This window comes from Oryctolagus cuniculus, chromosome X, assembly GCF_964237555.1.
Source record: "Oryctolagus cuniculus chromosome X, mOryCun1.1, whole genome shotgun sequence".
NCBI classification, from domain to species: domain Eukaryota; kingdom Metazoa; phylum Chordata; class Mammalia; order Lagomorpha; family Leporidae; genus Oryctolagus; species Oryctolagus cuniculus.
The window spans coordinates 7,489,555-7,505,404 of record NC_091453.1 but is presented as its reverse complement, the minus strand read 5'-3'; the positions used below and the strand labels follow the sequence as shown (position 1 = coordinate 7,505,404).

The 15,850-nt window shown below is 37.6% G+C and overlaps 1 protein-coding gene across 7 annotated transcripts in view; it reads right to left on the bottom strand.

The window, feature by feature from the left end:
• CNKSR2 (connector enhancer of kinase suppressor of Ras 2) overlaps window positions 1-15,850 on the bottom strand; it is a 315,289-nt gene that overhangs the window by 194,099 nt on the left and 105,340 nt on the right. The window lies entirely within an intron of this gene.

The window sequence follows — 15,850 nt, the reverse complement described above, 5'->3', positions numbered from 1 at the left end:
CTTCTTTTTCTCTGTCATTCAAATCAATCAATTAATCATTCAAAAATTAAATACACATACAAAATAAACTTAGTAATATTTTAATAATATTAGATCATGTATAACAGATTAGATCATGTATAACAGATGTACTTTCCCTCTTGAATCAGCAAATTATTGTTTAAATTTTTATTAATTTGAGAGACAAGACAGGTAGAGACAAAGATATACAGAGCTCTTTCCCACAAAAGCCAGGGCTGGGCTGAAGCCAGAACAAAGAGCTGGGAATTCAATCAAGAACTTCGAAATAAGTGGCAGGAGCCCAACTACTTGAGTCATCCATCACTGCCGTCTTCCAAAGTCTGCACTAGCAGGAATCTGGAGTCAGGAGCCAGAGCCAGGCGTTGAACTCAGGTACTCCAATGTGGGATACAGGCATCTCAACTGGTATCTTAACAACTACGTCAAATGTTCCACCCCTTGCCCATTCAGCAAGTGTTAATCAATTATGCTCTGGGTACAAAGATGCATAAAACATGGTCCTTGACTTAGAGAAGTACAGTTTAGAGAAATAGGCATTCACACAAATAACTTAAAACATGCTTAATTTCAAAGTTTTCATGCTGTTTTAAAGTTTAAAAGCTTTAAAAGTATAAATGGCACTAAACTGCATAAATTAATTTCTGGAAGGATCATTATTTATAATTTTCAAATATTAATATCTTATTAAAATATAACATGAACACTGGGTTGTGCTATACATATTGCTCTAGTAAATTTCAAACTTTGTAACATCTTTCATCAGCTGCAGCTCACTGACTGAAAGGATTACATTTGTAATAATAGATTTAAGATCAAAGAATGAAGTACTTATGCATACTCAACAATTCTGTCATGGCCCCACAAGACAAAAGTCTAAAGGAGATACGTGAAGTGAATAAAGTGACCAAAGTTTTTCATAACTATGAAAAACTGTCACACACAAACATGAAAATTAAAAAAAAATTTAAAACAAGCAAAACTAAAAACACTGTAAAAACAGACTTACTCAAGAAGCAGAGTAGGAAATAACTAACTCTGCCTAAAAAAGTCAGAAAAAATGGCTTGTAATTGAGTCTTGGAAACAGTAAGTCTTTAGGCAGAAAAATTAGTACACCGTTGCAAAATCAATGTAATCACATGTCAGGCACTGCTAAGCTACTCCAGCAATTTTCAGATTTTACACACACACATACACACAGTACTTAGCTCCCCAGAACGGTATGTTTTGGCCACATGTTTTCCTAATTTACTAAATTTTCCTCCCAATACACCTTTTCTTTCTTTAACAGCTTACTACTTTGAATAGCTTCTAGTTATTTGCATCTATACCTTTCAGCCAGATAGACCTGTTCTTCATTGAAAGCCACAGGACACAGGAAACTAAGAATAAAACAAAACTTAACAACACAAAGAATGCCAATTAACTGCCACTTTATAGAAGGGGGGAGAATAGAAATAAAGTGACTGTGTTCTATTCTGTTAATAATTTTGTGGAATTCATTTTATCATGGTAAATATTTAAATAGCTCTAGAAACTTGGGAGGATTCAATTTATTAGTAAATTATTTCTATCAAAATGTGATTTTAAAATGTATGCCTTTCAAGCATGAATTTTATGAATACTTTGGGGCCAAATCTTTTCCTGAAACATCATACTCCAAATTTTAAAAAGAAAATGTCACTGTGTATTGAGAAATTTATATTTTACAAATCTGTTCATACTAGGAAAAGATATACCTCTAATGTTCTAATTATTTTTTTAAAGATTTATTTATTTATTTAAAAGTCAGAGTTCACAGAGAGAGGAGAGGCAGAGAGAGAGAGAGAGAGAGAGAGAGGTCTTCCATCCAATGGTTCACTCCCCAATTGGCCTCAATGGCTGGAGCTGTGCAGATCGGAAGCCAGGAGCCAGGAGCTTCTTCTGGGTCTCCCACGCAGGTGCAGGGGCCCAGAGACTTGGGCCATCTTCTACTGCTTTCCCAGGCCATAGCAGAGAGCTGGATGGGAAGTGGAGCAGCCGGGTATTGAACCTGGGTCCATCTAGGATGCCAGCGCTTCAGGCTAGGGTGTTAACCCACTGTGCCACAGTGGCGGTCCCTAATGTTCTAATTATTTTTAAATTAAGATTAAATTTAGATTTAAAATTGGATTTAGTTATGGAACTATGTACTCTCAGGAATTTTCTTCAGTAGCTCAAGCTTTTTTTTACTCTACAAAATAAAATGTGAATGTCTTTTTATCCTTTCCCATATGTTTCTATAAATCACATGATGCACATTTAAATGGACCACTTTTCTAATGAGAAAATGTTCATAAAACTGAGTATTGTCTCCTCAATTTTGATCATTTTTCTTACTTAGAATGTAGGTATGCACAGCAACACCCTCCACACAGGATCATAATCAGTTATTCTTTCTGCAAAATGATGCAATGGCCATTCTGAGTAGAATGCACATGAATACACCTATTTCACTGATGTTCTATAACTTTTCAACAAGTTTAAGTATCTATGAGTCATAATGCTCATAACTAATATTATGTCTTATTAACTGTTCATTACAGTCATAAGAACAGTACATAGATTACTAATATGACATACATAAAGAGAAACAGTGGAGGGAAACAGTCCATCTCTAATATTACTATGTACATTTATATTTCATTGAACTTTATCATTATAAATGTTGTTTCATCTATCTCAATGTAATATATTTATAACAGACTTTTAAAAGTAAAACTATTGTTTTGCTTGGAGTAAAAAGGATTCATATCTATGAAAAGCTTTGATAATGGTACGTTCATACCAAACAATTTAACATATTCTACTATTAAGCTATCAAAATATCTTTATACACCTGTGATTAATTCAAGCACTGAGTTGCTATTATATTCTTTCTTTTTTAATTCATTTACCCATTCATTTATTCATGCCACAATTAAGTTCATTAAAAATGTTTCTTGGCATCTTCTAAATGCAATTCACTGTCAGGGATTTTTGGGTAATTAAAGCTAAGTTAAGGTTGGTCCTTGGCCTTCATGATTCCATTATTTATTGGAGGAGAAAACATTCGAATAACAATATAAATTACACAAGGGAGATTCTGAGAACAGATTCCACAGGGAAGGTAACACATTCTGGTTTGATAATTCTGGAATAAGTATTTAGAAGAGATGACTGTTCGGCTGGTCTTAAATGGCTTTCAAATTCAATTTCAATGGCTTGGAATTGAGGATTCAGGAGAAAAAAAATCAGATTCTGTGAAAATACTAAACAAAGGCATAGTCAATAAGGAGTAAGCAGACTGATGTGGCTAGAGTGCAAGATATGTGGGAAGAATAAAGTGGAAAAGAAAGCAGAGAAAATACTATGACATCGTATTGTAGAGAGCTACCAATGCTAGCCTGGGCAAAATTTGCTTTTGTTTTCAAGTGAATACAATTTCATCTTTCTATTACAATATAATTTCTATTTTGAAGCTCTTTCCACCAGGTTGGCAAAAACTTAGTCAATTGATAATTTCTCTCGACTTTCCTTGGGAAGGGTTGAAGTCAGGGTAGCCTATTTTAATAGTATAGTTGATGTTACACAGTAATGTGACAGCCTATTTTAATAGTATAGTTGAGTTGTGAGTATATGTGTGAGGTCAAGAGAGGTAGCCTTGAAATGCTCTGGTACAGCTAACAACTCCCACTGCCATTTCTTCCTTTCTTCGCAGTTCTTTAAGCTACAGGAGAAACTTTGGTAGCATTTTTCAGATAGGTAAATTTCTGCAAAGCTATGTATCTTCTAAGACATACCAAGTAGATGTTTTTTCTCCAGGAAGCATGGAGGAATGTGAACTTTATCCTGACACCAGGGAATGTTTACATAAGATGTTGGGAAGGAGTTGAGGATAGGTAGATGACATACAGGTAGCCAGAAACAGAGAATTAGATGACTGACTCAATACATACACAGAAAAGCTAGGAGGGGAAAAGTTAAACATTACCTCAACGGTTCAAGCTTAAACAAATGGATGAATGCATAGTTTAGATAGAGAACCTGATAGGATTAATATGATTCTATTTTAGGCTTGGGAAATTAGAAGTGTCTGAAAGACAGGATATGTTATATATAATTGCTGGCAGACAGCTGAAAAAACTGAATTGAAACTGAAATACAGCCATATCTGGGAGGTATTTACATTGAAGTGATAGTGACAACTACAAGGAATCATCATCATCATCATCATCATCATCCTACTACATAGTCTGTATGGTGGGATGGCAGCTGAGTATAGAATCTCAGATAATGCTTGTTTCAGGAGCCAAAGGGAGAATTAATTGCATGGCTACAACCAGATGAAGAAAGTTGTATTACAGAGACAAGGAAAGAGAGTTTTAGAAAGGGAGAGGGAATAAATGGTGTCTAATTTAAGTGATGCGCTAGGCACAATGGCCACAAGAGGCTTTAAAAATCAGTTTTAATATGATGGAAATGAAACTATAGGTGAAAAGGATAAGTCTTTGAAATTTAGATGTACCAATAATATCAACTAAGATAAACCACTCTAGGAGATGTTTCAAGGTAAGAAAGAAATTATAAAAGTTTTGTGGAAAGCAGGGTCAAGGTGATAGAACAGAAAGGGGAGAGGAAAAGAATATAGAGAGAAGAAATTTAGACTTTATCATGATATGCTAATTTATAAAAAACTAGATAAATATAGTTACATAATTCAGTTGATGTAAAGATTTTAAGTGGAAAGAAGGTTGAAGAAATGCTTTATATAACATGATTCCTATTATCACTGCTGGGAAATTGTATTAGGAGTTAGAGGATCTAGCACTACATACACATCCAGGGGTTGACACAACAAACCTAAAAAAGGAGAATTAAGGGCCACCATCACGGCTCACTTGGCTAATCCTCCGCCTGTGGTGCTGGCACCCCAGGTTCTAGTCCCGGTCGGGGCACTGGATTCTGTCCCGGTTGCCCCTCCTTCCAGGCCAGCTCTCTGCTGTGGCCTGGGAAGGCAGTGGAGGATGGCCCACTGCTTGGGACCTGCACCTGCATGGGAGACCAGGAGGAAGCACCTGGCTCCTGGCTCCTGGCTCCAGATAGGCACAGTGCGCCAGCCGTAGCGGCCATTTGGGGGGTGAACCAACGGAAGGAAGACCTTTCTTTCTGTCTCTCTCTCTCACTGTCTAACTCTGCCTGTCAAAAAAAAAAAAAAAAAAAAAAAAAAAAAAAAAAAAAAAAAAAAAGGAGAATTAAGTGAATGAAGTGTCATATCAAAGGGAAAAATAAGTGAATCAAGAATATATCTACTACCTTCTATCATCTCATAACTGTATAATAAAAATGTGGCAAATTCACTGATGAAGAGAAAGGAGGCTCAAATCTGGTTAAGGGCTGAAGAAGGATAAAGACTAACAGAGATGCTTTAAATGAAGATGTGTATTTCCTTAGAGAAAAAAATGACTAATATAGTATGGACTATGGTTAATTATCTATAGAAGAGCAAAGCATAATTTATTTTTATTTTTATTTTTTTTTGACAGGCAGAGTGGACAGTGAGAGAGAGAGAGAGAGAGAGAGAGAAAGGTCTTCCTTTTGCCGTTGGTTCACCCTCCAATGGCTGCCCCGGCCGGCGCGCTGCAGCTGGCGCACCGCGCTGATCCGATGGCAGGAGCCAGGGGCTTCTCCAGGGCCCAAGGACCTGGGCTATACTCCACTGCACTCCCTGGCCACAGTAGAGAGCTGGCCTGGAAGAGGGGCAACCGGGACAGAATCCGGTGCCCCAACCGGGACTAGAATCTGGTGTGCCAGCGCCGCAAGGGGGAGGATTAGCCTAGTGAGCCGTGGCGCCGGCTCGCATAATTTATTTTGAAGACAAAAGCAAAACCTCTGTTGTTCTAATTTTGAGCTATCTTACAGCCTTTTAAAAATTTTGAAAAGTTCCCAACTTTTTCCAAAATAGAGATTATTCCATTTTTAGTAGGAAGCTACAATAATCATCACTGCTTTACCACTTATTTTCAATCTGAATACATGTATAGATTTTTGCCTTACAATATCTTGAATACTGACAGACAACAGAATTTCTTCATTAAGGTATATTTTTTTCATACATGTATACAGTAATGGTCTTGAACAGCTCTAATAAAACTTTCTGGAATAAAAGAAATGTCCCATATCTGTGCTGTCCAATTTGGTAGCCACTAGACTCATGTGGCTATTGGTCACCTGGAATATGGCTAATGTAAATGAGGAATTAAATTTGTAATCATAAGTTAAATTTACATTTCAGTAACCGCATGTGGCTGGTGTTTACCATGTGAGACTGCAGTGCAGGTCTAGAGAAACATACTATAGTCCATGCAACAGTTATAAAATGGGAAGCCATTTAATAGAAATTCCAAACAACAATAGAGGCAATATCTGGGAAGAAAACATGGAAAGATTTAGTTTTCAGGTATAAACTTCGTATTTCTCTTAATATTCCTTCAGCAAAGTACAGATGCCAGTCTATTAAGACATCTACAGTACCACCAATACAGGATAATATGTGGAAAAGAGCTATGGCAAAGAATTTAAAGTACCCATAACATAATAGCTTTGTGATCACTGATACGTGCCAGGGATAAATGCTTTACATTGCATGTAAGATAAAAGTTCAAAACAATTGTATAGGAATGATATGGACACCTTGTGATTTTTTTTTTAGCTCTTACTTATACTCCTGTATAACTGTGGTCTTTTTCCTTTTTACTTGTTGAATATTATGATTAGTGGTGCATTAAGCCTGTGATTATAGAGAGACTGAAATTATGTTCTTGCAAAATTAAAAAAAAAAAACAAAAAAGAAAGGAAGGAAGGAGGGGACTTGAGGTAGGGTGAGATGGAGGGAGCAAAATAAATAATACCGTTTTCTTCTTAGAATTGTTCCTATGAATTACATGAAATCTGCTCTTGTTACATTAATAAATTTTTTTAAAAAGATAAAAGTGTAAAAATACATTTAGATTCATCAAAGACTGAAAGCTGACTGTTCTGAATGCAAAGAATGAATGTCCATGTTGGCTAGACAGACATAAGTATCCTTGAATGTGTTAAAAATGCTATAGACTAGCTCTAAGTTAAGATACTTAAATTTGTCTTTGAGAAACAAGGCAGATGTATAATCATATCACAAGTACTTCTTTGATAACCTTTTCACCATTTTGATCAGCTCAATGACTACAAACTCTTAGCTGTTCCTGTCACCATTGTTTTGAGACACAGAGAGCTAGTATCTGTTGATGTTAACATTACTAAGCTTTAAAAGAATTGGCTAAGATCTCCATCACCTTAAACAGAATTGTGAGTTGTAACACAGAAAGAGCAACAAACAATGTGAGGAGAATACAGATGGACTATCTATCCTTCCTTTACAAAGAACGTAGAGAAGTTAAATAACTCATTCAAGTTAAATGACCTTTCTTGGCAATAAAATCAGGCCTGTAACTATGTCTTTCAGTTCCTTGTTTTGTTCATCCTAACACACCCAAAGCAATCTCCACAATATTTGTCCAAGAAGTAAAGTTAATGAACTTATTTCTAAGGCAAAGTCATTTAACTACTGAATTTCTTTTCACTGCTATCTATTTAATACCTCTAGTTTCTATGATAGCTAGTCATGTTCTATATCATATGGCAGATACAATGGATTATTTTTCTACCAAACAGTATTAATTAGTAGATAAAAATACTGACAGCTATGTTTAAGCCTACCTTATATTGTTGCCAAGAAATCATAACAACTCGACTTACCTACCTATGAACATAAATTGACACAGAAATATTTTGTAAATTACAAAACATGCAAATATTAACTATCACTATCATTATCCATAGACTGAATGAACGCAGATAAAATTAGATGAGCCTTAAGTTCTATTCCAACTTAATAAGGCCTTGAATCTACAATTCCATACTTTGGTTGTCTACACACTCACAACTATAGCCATTTTTTTCACCTACTACCTACCTTGTATCAATACACATTTACAGATTATGATTACCTCTGAAATAGATTATCTGTTTGGATAGCTATATTAATCACATTACAGAAAGTTGTTTACCAAACATGGTATCTATGCCTCTTATCTGACCATGATACAGTAGTGAAACATATCTATGTTTGGCATAACATTTCTTGATCAGTGACTTCTTAGCAAACCATTATGCTAAGTCGTGTGTTACTTTATTTAGTGGTCTGGAGAAAAATATGCAAAGACAATTCAAAGGATATAAAGGTAGGAAAACAGTCAAATAAAATTCCAAAAAGAAAAAGACAAAGTGTTCAAAGTATAGCAGGAAAAAAAGCCACATAGATATGAGTAAAACATAAATCGGTAGGAACAGGCAATAAAGAGAAAAATAAACAATTGGGACTACATCAATCTAAAAAGTTTCTGCATATCAAAAAAGTTAACAAAATGAAATAGTAACCTACAGAACAGGAGAAAACATTTTCAAACAATATATCCAATAAGAGGTTAATATCTAATATATATGGAGCAAATAAAACTCAATAGGAAAAAATAATTTGATTAAAAATGGGCAAAGGATCTCAATAGACATTTTCCCAAAGAAGATACACAAATAGCCAACAGGTGTCTAAGAAGATATTTACCATCACTAATCATCAGGGAAATGGAAATAAAATCCATAGTGTCAGCTGACACTTGTTAGGACTGCAGTGATCAAAAGTCAAAAGATAACAAGTGTTGCTGAACGTATAGAGAGGGAACCATTGCACAATGTTGATGGGACTGTAAATTGGTACAGCCATTACGGAAAACAGTGTGGAGGTTCCTCAAAACATTAAAAACAGAACTACTGTATAATCCAGAAATTCCAGTTATAAGATAAATAGTTCTATATAGCATGGTGACTATAGTCAATATACTGTATATCTGAAACTTCCCAAACATAGATTTCAAATGTTCTCATTCTACATACATACATGAGGAGATGAGTATGTTAATTAGCTCATTTGTGCTAATCATTTCACAATAAACGTATATGTCAAAACATCTTGCTGTATACCTTATTCATGATATTTATTTGCCAATAATATATCAATAAAGCTAGAAAAAATACAAGATGGTAGCTGCCTGCAATGAGAAACATAGGCAGAGGGTGTTACGGTAGCAAAAAAGACCATCTATGCTAGTAGTATGAGGAAGTGAGAAAGGTATTTTGTGAAAATCAAGCATGACCACAGTCTTATAGAATACACAGAAGTTATCCAGACAAAAGGTTAGGCATAGTGAAGTAAAGCAAAACAGTATGATTAGAAAGGCATGGGTAAGAAGCAGAGGTATGTAGGAGACTAAATATAGTTTAGTCTTACTGGAGCATGAATTGTGAAGCAAGATGAATTGAAACATGATGTTGATGAAGTAGTGTGACATTCAATCGTTTTTTAAAGACCTTAAAATTTGTCTTTTAAATGAATGAGGACTGCTGAAAGGATATAGGCAGAAGAATGTTATGGTCAAATATACCATTGATATCAATCCCTCTAATGAGAACATGATATAAGGGAAATAAAGATGAAAAGGAGGAATTCTGCCAATAACATCATTTACTAAGATTTATTTCTAATGTGTTTTCATTTAATCTGTTACATAAGATAATTTTCAGTGCATTGTGGCTTTTAATATACAGTTTCATTTTACAATCTGTTGAGTGAAGAAAATATCGTTTCAAAAAATGATCTAGTGGTTTCCATACTCAAATTGTAGAAGGGAGACTCTGTAGAAGCAAAATTTGCAATTATTATGCAAAAGGTTTGACAAATAAATTACTAATAAAGTATTTGTTAGTTAAATTGCTGATCAGTTAAAAATAAGCTTGATTTTTCAAGTCTTGTAAGGCTCAAGTTCAACACTTTAACATGTAATTCCTCACTTATAAAACCTAGAAGATCACAGATGTCAAAAACTGAAAAAGAATCAAAACTGAATATAAAATTTATAAATTCTCAGGAAGAGAAATAAGAGGCAGAAAAATCCTAAGATTTATTTTTTTCCTTTTGAAATATAAATATATACCACTTATTTGGAAGATATAGTATGTAGATATAGTATTGCTTTAGTTTGATTATCATTAATAAACATTCAGGTTAGGAATTTTCAATGCCAGAAACAACTCTATAGCCATAAATAACTTGATCCACTGGTTTCCATATAAAGAAGTCACTTAGAGTCAAGAGACCTGGGTTTGAGTTCTAGTTCTGTCAAATAACTTTGGTCAAGTCACTTAATCTGTCAGAAGTTGTTGCTTCATATGTGAAACTGAGATGAAAATATTTGCTTCCAAATTTTATTACAGCGAACAAATGAGATGGGATATTTGGAAATGCTTTGTAAGTTATAAACTATTATAAAAATAGTTACACCTTTAGACACAGTTTTTTATAATCATATTTTCCCTCATGTTTAGACCCACTTTGTTACAAAATGAGTACAACACATAGGAAGGACTTAACCTTTATGTTTTTCAGGTCAGAAATGCTCATCTCCAGGTATAAACCTAGAGGAGGCAGGGCCTTTGACTTTGTAATTGTGTACAGTGAGAAAACTAGATTGATATGGATTTTTTTTAATTAACACTTATTTATCAACATTCTGGTTTCCAGGTATGTCCTTGTTCTGGGAATATGATGGTGAACAAGACAAAATGCCTACCATCAAAGTGTTTAAAGTCTAGTGAAGTGTACAGAAAAATAAACAGGAAACACTGGGCAATAAGCACCGTGATCAGTTAAAAACAGTCTGTTCTGTAGTACAAAACTACTCACCAAGCAAATGAGAAACTTGGTTTTATGAAAGGAACTTGATACCTGATACTTCAAAAAAAAAAAAAAACAAACAAACAATTAAATTACTGGAGTCCCTAAAAATTAGACAATCCAAATTTCAAATGCCATTACACTTACTGTGTCAACTGTGAATAACATGGTGGTAAGGCTACAGACACCTATTTGATATGATTTTAAGTATTTGAGGCTTCTAAAATGTCTTCAATTGGCTCTGATACTGTGTTCTGGGGGGGAATAGAAGGCTTCCCGAAGGATGTGGTATATAAACTGAGGTTAGAAGGATGAGAGGAATTAAAGACACAAGCGTTTTGGTCAGAATAAATGTTGAAAGTTTTAAAGACCAGCCGGCGCTGCGGCTCACTAGGCTAATCCTCCGCCTAGTGGCGCCGGCACACCGGGTTCTAGTCCCGGTCGGGGCGCCGGATTCTGTCCCGGTTGCCCCTCTTCCAGGCCAGCTCTCTGCTGTGGCCCGGGAATGCAGTGGAGGATGGCCCAAGTGCTTGGGCCCTGTACCCCATGGGAGACCAGGAAAAGCACCTGGCTCCTGGCTCCTGCCATCGGATCAGCGCGGTGCGCCGGCCATTGGAGGGTGAACCAACGGCAAAGGAAGACCTTTCTCTCTGTCTCTCTCACTCACTGTCCACTCTGCCTGTCAAAAAAAAAAAAAAAAAAGTTTTAAAGACCAAAAATTAAAAGCACTGATACATACAGTGCGTTCATAGGGTGGGGCATGAAAAACAAACACTGAGAGCTGAAATCAAAGAGGGAAATGTTGGAGGAATCTGATCATGTGCTACCCTGGAAGTTATTTAAGGAGTACTAGTTTTATTCTGAGGCCAATGGGGGAGCTATGAAGGATTTTCAAGCAGGGGCTGATATGATCACTATATCAAACCTTTAAACTCTGTGGGGAGCAAACCGGACTAGACTGAGTTACTGGAATTAAGACTTATTCTATGCATCTGCTCTCCCACAATATGGCGCTGGGAGAGAAGTAAACAGCTTCCGCACAGCTGCCTCCAGTTCAACCAATAAACTGTAGGACTTGCTCCTGATTGGAGAGCAGCGTACTCGGCGTGTGGGCAGCCGAGCTAGGATTGGCGGAGGAGGACTATAAAGGAGGAGAGAGACGGCATGCACCAGGAACATCTAAGGGGAACACCTGTGCAGCCCCCGAGAGAGCCGGCCGGCGGTGTGCCGCTCCCCTGCGGAAGTGGGGAATGTGGCAGGGGGAACCGCCCTTCCACGGAGGTGGAAGGGACAGTAGCCAACCCGGGAAGAACCAGCAGCAAACCCGGGGAGGGCCGAGCAGACGAAAGAACAGCGCAGGGTCCTGTGTCGTTCCTCCACGAAGAGGGGGAGCGACAAAACTCTTTTAATTCTCTTGTCATAATCCTATACTGTTTAAATTCCATATTGTTTTACTGCTGACAAAAATTGAGAATTAGAATGTACTGTTTCTAAATACATAAACATAAACCGAAAGGATAATGCTAATGCTAATGGGAAGGGGTCAGAGAAAAAATACAAACAACTATAAAAAAGTTTTGAAGCACACATGTCAATTTTAAGAACTTATACATATGTGCATGTTGCACTGTTCTCTATTTCTTACTATAATGTAAAATTTTTTTTACAAATTATAAAATATAAAGATATTATTACCCACATTTTTCAGTATATGGAGGCAGTGCTGAAAGGGTGGGGCTCAAGAACTATTATGAATATTCCCAAAAGTTATTATTATACAATATATAAATTATTATACAAATGTAATATATGAATTCTGAAAGCATGGGGTCTGTGACAGAAAATAAAATAGCCACTCTGATAAAAAGGCTAAGAACTACTTTGTCTTTATCCTTCCTCAACTTCTATAAGCTGTGTTTCCTCCTCAAAATTCTAGTCACAGGAAGTCATCCAAATTGAAGTCCCATTTACCTCTGATTATTTTAGCTTTTAACTTGTTCCAGTAGTTGGGTAGGAGAGTAAACTAATATTTCAACATACAGAGAATTGGAGGTAGAGGTGAAAAGGAGGCTGATTGTTTTTTCAGTGTTCAAAAGGCTCTCTAACAATTTCAAAAAAGCAGAAAATTTCAAAAATGAAGTGAAGTTAAAATTGCAATTTATGGAGAGGCAAGATGGCAGAAGAGGGAAGGAGCTTACTGCTGTAGTCTAGGGGAAGATAGTTAAAAAACAGAGAGAGTGCAATCTAAGGGAAGAGTTAGGGAGAAGATGGCAGAAGAAACTCTACACAAATTAGAGGGACACTGTGGATCTACGTGGAGGGTGTGGACGTGCACAACTCAGGACCCCAGCACCCAAGAGCTTCAGCACCAGCTTTGGAGAGCAAGGTGAGACCAGACTGCAGCAGCCTCAGCCATTGGCAATAAAGCTGCAGGAAGAGCCTAGCCTGAGTCCAGCTTAGAGTCCTGTAGGGGGACAGTGTACCTGCCAACCAGAGGGAAAAAGAGGGGTCACATTTCTCTCTCCCCAACCACCTGGCACTGGTGTCCTGTAACTAGCCAAGAGGGGAAGGGTACCATTCGGGATATATGAAACAGTTGTGCCAACTTGTGTCCACATGCCCAGCAACCAGCCAAGAAGAGATGTCTGAGTCTGGCTGGGAGAATTGACAGGGAGATGGGTGCTCATGACCATGGGAGCCTTGAGTGCTGGGATAGACTGACAATACTGCGGTTGTGTGTAAGAGAGCAGGGTGTGGGTGGGGCTTTGGGCAGTCACTGTGGTGGCTCCACATGCTCAGAGCTCCGATTCCTGCTGAGGGTCATTGCTGCAAAATTCATGCTCACACTGAGGACTGCACAGATCCTTTGTGTGGGTTCTTGTGGCAATGCAGATGAATATTGTACCCACTGGGGCTAGTGCCCAGGCATTGCTTTCCTTGGAGGAGAGGAGGTGAGCATGTGTCTAGGGCAACAGAGCAGATTAAACCTCCCCTCAGATTAAAAAAAAAAATATTTACTACATCCAAATTGGGTGTCACCTTGGACACTCCCCTCACCCTGGAGCACTGAACAGAGCTCCCTGGCCAGACCCAGCACATGCCTCTGCGTATTCACTGAAAGAGCAGATTCCACTAAGCCACAGAGGCATAGTTCAAAGATAAAAGCCACCAAAGGGGGGAAAATACCAAGTATTTCCAAAAATGCCCAAAATTAAATGTAGCAAATCAAAACAAGAATAAGGAAGACAATATGACGTCCCCAAAGGAACACAACAACAATGCAATACTAGAATGTGAAAATAGAGATTGAAGAAATGCCAGATATGGGCTGGTGCTGAGGCATAGCGGTAAAGCCGCTGCCTGCAGTTCCAGCATCCCATACGAGTGCCAGTTTAAGTCCTGGCTGCTCTACTTTCAATCTAGCTCTCTGCTATGGCCTGGGAAAGCAGTAAAAGATGGTCCAAGTCCTTGGACCCCAGCATTCACATAGGAGACCTGGAAGAGGCTCCTGGCTCCTGGCTCCTGATCAGCCCAGCTCCAGCCACTATTGACATCTGGAGAGTGAACCAGCAGACAGAAGACTTCTTTCTCTCTCTCCGCCTCTCTGTAACTCTTTCAAATAAATAAAAAAAATCTTAAAAAAAAGAGATGCCAGAAACAGAATTCAAAAAATTGATCATCCAATTCAATACCATCAAGGTGGCATGTACCGATGCCATTTCACTAGTCAAAGTGATCAATTTCAGTTCACAATTGATCATACTGATAGGTCTAAAGGTCTAAGAGTCAAAGGGATCACACAAACAAGAATAGTGTCTGCTAATACTAACTGATAGAATAAAAAAGGGAGAGAACGATCCAACATGGGAAGCAGGATACACAGCAGACTCATAGAAGGCCAGATGTCCTAAACAGCACTCTGGCCTCAGAATCAGCCCTTAAGGCACTTGGATCTGGCTGAAGAGCCCATGAGAGTATTTTAGGCATGGAAAGCCAAGACACTCTGGCAAAACAAAACAAAACAAAACAAACCTAAATGAAAGATCTCTGAGAGTGAGATCCCAGTGGAAAGAACGGGCCATCAAAGAAGGAGGTACCTTTCTCTGAAGGGAGGAGAGAACTTCCACTCTTCCACTTTGATTATGACCTTGTCTAAATAAGATTGAAGTCGGCAAACTCAAAAGGCTTCCATAGCCTTGGCAACTCATGATAAGAGCCTACGGAGATTACTGACGCCATAAACAAGAGTGTCAATTTGTTAAGTCAACAACAGAAGTCACTGTGCACTTATTCCTCATGTAGGATCTCTGTCCTTAATGTGTTGTTCAATGTGAATTAATGCTATAACTAGTACTGAAACAGTATTTTACACTTTATGTTCAGTATGGGTGCAAACTGTTGAAATCTTTACTTAGTATATACTAAATTGATCTTCTGTATATAAAGAGAATTGAAAATGAATCTTGACGTGAATGGAATGGGAGAGGGAGAGGGAGGTGGGAGGGTTGCAAGTGGGAGGGAAGTTATGGGGGGGGGAAGCCACTGTAATCCATACGCTGTACTTTAGATATTTATATTTGCTAAATAAAAGTTAAAAAAAAGTCAATACTAAAAAAAAAAAAAGAAGTAATCAGAAACAAATGCAAAAATTAAAGAACTCAAACATGACATGAATGAACATTTAATCCATGAAATTGAGATTTTATTGTTTATTTTTAAAGATTTATTTATTTATTTGAAAGAGTTATAGAGAGGAAGAGGCAGAGAGAGAAAGAGAGAGGTCTTCCATCTGCTGGTTCACTCTCCAGATGGCCTCAATGGCCAAAGCTGTGCCTATCTGAAGCCACGAGCCAGGAACTTCTTCTTAGTCTCCCACATGGGTGTAGGGGCCCAAAAACTTGGGCCATCTTCTACTGCTTTCCCTGGCCATAACAGAGGGCTGGATCAGAAATGGAGGATCCAGGACTTGAACTGGTGCCCAGACGGGATGCTGGCACTGAAGACTG